Here is a 6013-nt window from a genome sequence, read left to right as displayed (position 1 = left end):
CTAAATCTGATAGCTTCTATATGAATATTAACTTGGGCAAGTAGCCTCTCAGCCCGACTTACTGCAGAGGTGCCAAGGGCCTTCCAATAAGTGTCAAAGGGCCACATGCAGCTCCTGGGCAGCACATTGGGCACCAGGGCTTACAGAGATCAGTAACTGGACACTGATAACATCTATATGAATATCAACTTAAGCAAGGAATATCTTCTTTTTTTCACTGCAGGTGCCCCAAGGGCCACATGCAACCCCTGCCCTGCAAATTAGGCACCAGAGCTTACAGAGATCTGTAACTGGGCTCTGATAACTTCTATCTGAATATCAACCTATGCGAGTAGCCTCTTAGCCCTGCCTATTGCAGGTGCACCAAGGGTCGCTCTTGGCCTTTGGGCCCAAATTTGGGACTACAGAGATTAGTTAACTGGACTCAACTTATGCAAGTAGCCTCTTAGTCCTACTTACTTCAGGGGCCCCAACGGCCGCCTAGTAAATGCCAAAGAGCCACATGTAGCCCCTGTGCCAAAAATTGGACACGAAGGGCCTACAGAGATCATTAACTACTCTGCTAACTTTTATGTGAATATCCGCTTAGGCAAGTTACCTCTTAGCCCTCCCACACTAAGTTCCTAGCTGCCACATGGAACCCTCTGAGCTCCAAATTATACTACAGGAGGCTACAGTACAGATATCAGTAATTGGATTTACCTTATGCAGGTAGCCTCTTAGCCCTGCTTAGTGTAAAAGTGCCAAGAGACACCTAGTAAGTGCCAAAGGGCCCCATGCAACCCTGGGGCAAAAAAAAAAAATGGTACAGGAGGAGCTGCAGAGAATCTGATTACGTTTATGTGAATATCAATTTATGTAAGTTACCTCTTAGTCCAGCTTAGTGCAGAGGCCCTGTGGGCTGCATAGTAAGTGCCAAAGGGACACATGTGGCCCCTGGGCTCCAAATTAGTCATCAGAAACTAATAGAGATCAGTAACTGCACTCTGATAACATTCATATAAATATCAACCTATGCAAGTAACCTCCTTGCCTATTGGATGCAGAGTAAGTGTGAAAGGCCCACAGGTTGGGAATTGGGAGTATAGAGCAGGAGTCTCCAAACTTTCTAAACAAAGGGACAGTTTACTGTGCTTCAGATTTTAGGGGGCCAGATTGTGGTTAATGGCGGTAGAAAATACTCTAGCATTGGTGTGAAATGGAATATTCATTCATTATTGGTATCAGTGGGAAGAATAATGCTCCATCTTTGGTGTTAGCGGAAGGAATAATGACCCATCATTGGTGTCAGTGGAAGGATTAGTGCCCCATCATTGGTGTCAGTGGAAGGATTAGTGCCCCATCATTGGTTTCAGTAGGAGGAATGGTGCCCCATCATTGGTTTCAGTGGGAGGAATAGTGCCACATCATTGGTTTCAGTGGGAATACACTATGTGCACAATTATTAGCCAAGTGAGTATTTTGACCAAATCATCATTTTTATTCATATTCTCCAACTCTAAGCTGTATAAACTTGAATGCTTATTGGAGTTAAGCCATAACAGGTTGTCAGGCTCCGCCCAATGGGATCTCTAGTGGTCCACAGAACGGGATTCCCCAGGGCGCAAAGAGTCTAAGTCCCAGTCTGCCTTTTCACCAGAGCCCCAGATGGTGGGGATGGACTTGATGCACGACTGGAACCAGGTCGCGACCCCTGGGTGCACCCAACTATGGTAGAGGGTCCCGCTGAGGGTATGTGCCCGGGATGAGCCTGCTGTAAAGGGGATGACAGGTCCAGGTCCGAGCGGGATGGATGGATGACTGCCAGGAGTGAGCGTGGTCAGACTAGCCGGGTCGGTAACAGTGGGGACAGATGCGGTACCAAGCAGCAGACAAAAGAGTAGTCAGGTCACACGCCGGGTTCCGTAACAGAGGGTCCAAATAGTAGTAACGACAGGCAAAGAATAGTCAGGAACGAGCCGGGGTCAGAGCAGGAGAGGGTCAGCATAAATCAGAACAGGCAGAGTTTGGCAACAAGGAAACGTACTAGCAGGAACACGGGAACAGGAACAAGACCTTGCGGCAATTTGGAGATGCACAGGGCAGGTTTAAATAGGGCGCCCTGTGTTCTCATTGGTGCGGCCGTGATCGCTAGTGCGCATGCGCGGCCGCCGCCGCGATCTCTGTGTTCGCCGGCTAGGAAGAATTGGCGATCTGCGCATGCGCGCAACGCTGAGCGGCCGGGATCCCTGACACAGGTGATGTGTATTTGTGTAATGAGGCCTAAGGAGATCAGCACCCTACATCATGGTGTGCATAGTTATTAGGCAGCTTCTTTTCTAAAGGCAAAATGGGCCATAAAAGAGATTTAACTGACTCAAAGTCAATAATTGTAAAAAGTCTTTCAGAAGGATCCAGTATTCTTGAAATTGCTAAGATACTGGGACATGATCACAGATCCATCAAACATTTTGTTGCAAATAGTCAACAGGGTCGCGAATAATGTGTCAAGAAAAAAGATGCAAAGTAACTGCCAAAGATTTAGGTAGAATCAAATGTGACGCTACCAGGAACCCATTATCCTCCAGTGCTGTCATATTCCAGCACTGCAACCTACCTGGATTGCCTAGAAGTACAAGATGTTTAGTGCTCAGAGACATGGCCAAGGTAGGCAAGGCTGAAACCCGACCACCACTGGACAAGAAGCATACAGTAAATTGAAACATCAAGACTGGGCCAAGACAGGTTTTTCAAAGGTTTTATGGACTGATGAGATGAGAATTACTCTTGAAGGACCAGATGGATAGGCCCGTGGCTGGATCAGTAATAGGCACTGAGCTCCACTTTGACTCAGACATCAGCAAGGTGAAGGTGGGGTACTGGTATAGGCTGGTATTATTAAAGATGAGCTAGTTTGGACATTTTCGGGTTGAGGATGGACTCAAAATCATCTCCCAAACCTACTACCAGTCCTTAGAAGACTCATTCTTCAAGCAGTGGTACAGGAAGAAGTAGGCATCTTTCAGGAAGACCATGATATTTATGCAGGACAATGCTCCATCGCATGCATCAAAGTATTCCACTGCGTGGCTATCTAGTAAAGGCCTTAAAGTGATACTTAAAGGTGAGTTCCACTCACGCTGTCAAAAAATAAAAGTCAGCAGCTACAAAAACTATAGCTGCTAACTTTTAAAAAACAGCCACTTACCTGTCCCTCGGTCCCGTTGTGTGTCCCCCGCAGTCCGTTTCACCGGCTGTCCTGTATTCCTGGAGGCCAGCATCTTCAGTGTGGGCACCTGGCTGTTACAGCTTGTGGCTTCACAGCCGGGAACCCACTGCGAATGCGTGAGTAGTGCTGCGCTTCATGAATGGTCCTGTAGTCCTATCACGTGTCCCAAAAGACTACAGGGAGGGAGGACATCTTCCGTTTCTGATCGCCTAGGCGATCGGACCAGAAGTGGGAGCGGGTACCTATCAAATTCGAGTACCCGCTCCCCCCCCACCCCCCCTAAAGGTGCCAATCCTTAATGGGGAGCGGGGGAGCAGTCTTTAAAGCGGAACTTCCCCTTTTGGGTGGAGCTCCTCTTTAAGTCTTGTTTTAAAAAATAATAATAATATGTTATACTTACCTGCTCTGTGCATTGGTTATGGATCCTCCTCCTCTCCCAGATGGTACTTCTGGCCCCTCCCTCCTGTTGGGTGCCCCTATAGCAAATATCTTGCTCCCGAGCTGCGGCTCAGCCCTGGGCCCCCTCTCTTTCCTGATTGGCTTACTGACTGTGATTGACAGCTGCCTCAGCCAATCAGGAATGAGAGTCCCTGGAGAACCAAGGCTCTCGTTGACATCCCTGGAGATTCAAGGCTCTCGTTGACATCCCTGGAGAACCAAGGCTCTCGTGGACATCTCTGGATCAAAAGGGGGCTCAGGTAAGCTTGGGGGGGCTGCTACATACGGGTTTTATTTATTTTACCTTCATGCTTGGAATGCATGAAGGTAAAATATCTGGATCCTTTACGACCATAAGAAGAATAATGACATGGCCCCCTTCCTCACGTGGACTAAACCCTACTGAGGACTTGTGGGCTCTTCTTACACCTCTCTAAACAGTGTCTGGGAGGCTGTGGTTGCTGCTGCACAAAAAAATGTGTTCAGCCACAGATCAACAAACTGACAGACTCCATGAATGGGAGGCTTTTGACTGTTCTGGAAGAGAAGGGTGGCTATATTGGACACTGATTTCTTTTTTTTTTTTTTTAATGTCAGGAATGTTTATTTGTAAATTTTGAGTTGTTTGTTTATTATTCTCACTTAACAGATAAAAATAAACAAGTGAGATGGGAATGTTTTCGTTTAGTAACAAAGTAAGAATAATAATTCTACACACTAATAGATGGCCAATAACTGTGCACACATAGATCTTCTCCTAAGAAAGGCCAAACCTCACTTTTATTAACATTTTGGATTGACCGAGAGCATTGTATTTATTCAATAATGAAATTAATCCTCAGAAATACAACTTGCCTAGTAATAGTGCACAAAGTGTAGTGCTACATCATTGGTGTCAGAGGGAGGAAATGTGCCTGATTATTGGTATCAGTTGGAGGAATAGTAACCCATCATTGGTGTCAGTGGAAGGAATTGTGCCCCATCATTGGTGTCAGTGGAAGGAATCGTGCCCCATCATTGGTGTCAGTGGAAGGAATTCTGCCCCATCATTGGTGTCAATGGGAAGAATAGTGTCCCATCATTGGCGTCAGTGGAAGAAACCGTTCCCCATCTTTGGTGTCAGTGGGAGGAAGACTGCACTATTATTGGTGTCAGTAGGAGGAATAGTGCCCCATCCTTGGGGTCAGTGAGAGGAAAAAGTGCCTCATCATTGGTCTCATTGGAAGGAATAGTGTCCCATCCTGGTGTCAGTTGAAGGAATAATGCCTCATTGTTGGTGTCAGCGGGAGGAATAGTGTCCCATCTTTGGTGTCAGTGGGAGGAATAGTGCCCTGTCATTGGTGTCAGTGGGAGTAATAGTGCCTAATTATTTATATCAGTGGGAGGAATAGTGCCCCATCATTGGTGCCAGTGAAAGGAATAGTGCCCCATCACTAGAGTTAGTGGGAGAAATGGTGCCCCTTATTTGTATCAGTGGGAGGAATAATTCTTCACATTTGGTGTCAGTGGGAGGAATAGTTCATTTTTGGTGTCAGTGGGAGGAATAGTGCCCCATCCTTGGCATCAGTGGGAGGAATAGTGCCCCATCCTTGGCGTCAGTGGGAGGAATAGTGCCCCATCCTTGGCGTCAGTGGGAGGAATAGTGCCCCATCCTTGGTGTCAGTGGGAGGAATAGTGCCCCATCCTTTGTGCCAGTGGGAGGAATAGTTCTTCATCCTTGGTGTCAGTGGGAGGAATAGTTCTTCATCTTTGGTGTCAGTGGGAGGAATAGTGCCTCATCCTTGGTGTCAGTTGGAGGAATAGTTCTTCATCTTTGGTGTCAGTGGGAGGAATAGTTCTTCATCCTTGGTGTCAGTGGGAGGAATAGTGCCTCATCCTTGGTGTCAGTGGGAGGAATAGTTCTTCATCCTTGGTGTCAGTGGGAGGAATGGTGCCCCTTATCGGCAAGAGAAGAACCCCAAGGGGCAAGCATGGGGCTCCATTTGACCCACGGGCTGCGGTTTGAAGACCCCTGGTCTAGGACATGACACCTCTGGTATGTTCCTCATGATCCACAAAGCAAGTTTCATGCGGATGACCCCAATCCCCCAGCCTGGGGGTCCCAATGTAGATCTGACCATCTATCTATAGAGGTGTGATGGGATCATCCAATCACAGGTGCCCTCTGGTGTCATGGCTGTAGCAGTCAGGTGTCACCCTGCAGGGAATACACACATAGAGGAGGGTGATGCCTGCACAGCTGTTCCAGCACTGAATCACATCTCATCCACTTTCCAGAGACACAGATAAAAATCCCCCCCCCCTTCCTTACATGGACTCCCCCCTCTCCTTCCCTCCCCTCCACATCTCAGGGGGATCAGAGCGGAG

Source organism: Staurois parvus, unplaced genomic scaffold (assembly GCF_062004578.1).
Source record: "Staurois parvus isolate SC_StPar_1 unplaced genomic scaffold, SC_StPar_1.0 ptg000955l, whole genome shotgun sequence".
Lineage (NCBI taxonomy): Eukaryota > Metazoa > Chordata > Amphibia > Anura > Ranidae > Staurois > Staurois parvus.
The sequence above is the reverse complement of the archived record's forward strand: the minus strand, read 5'-3'. Positions refer to the sequence as shown.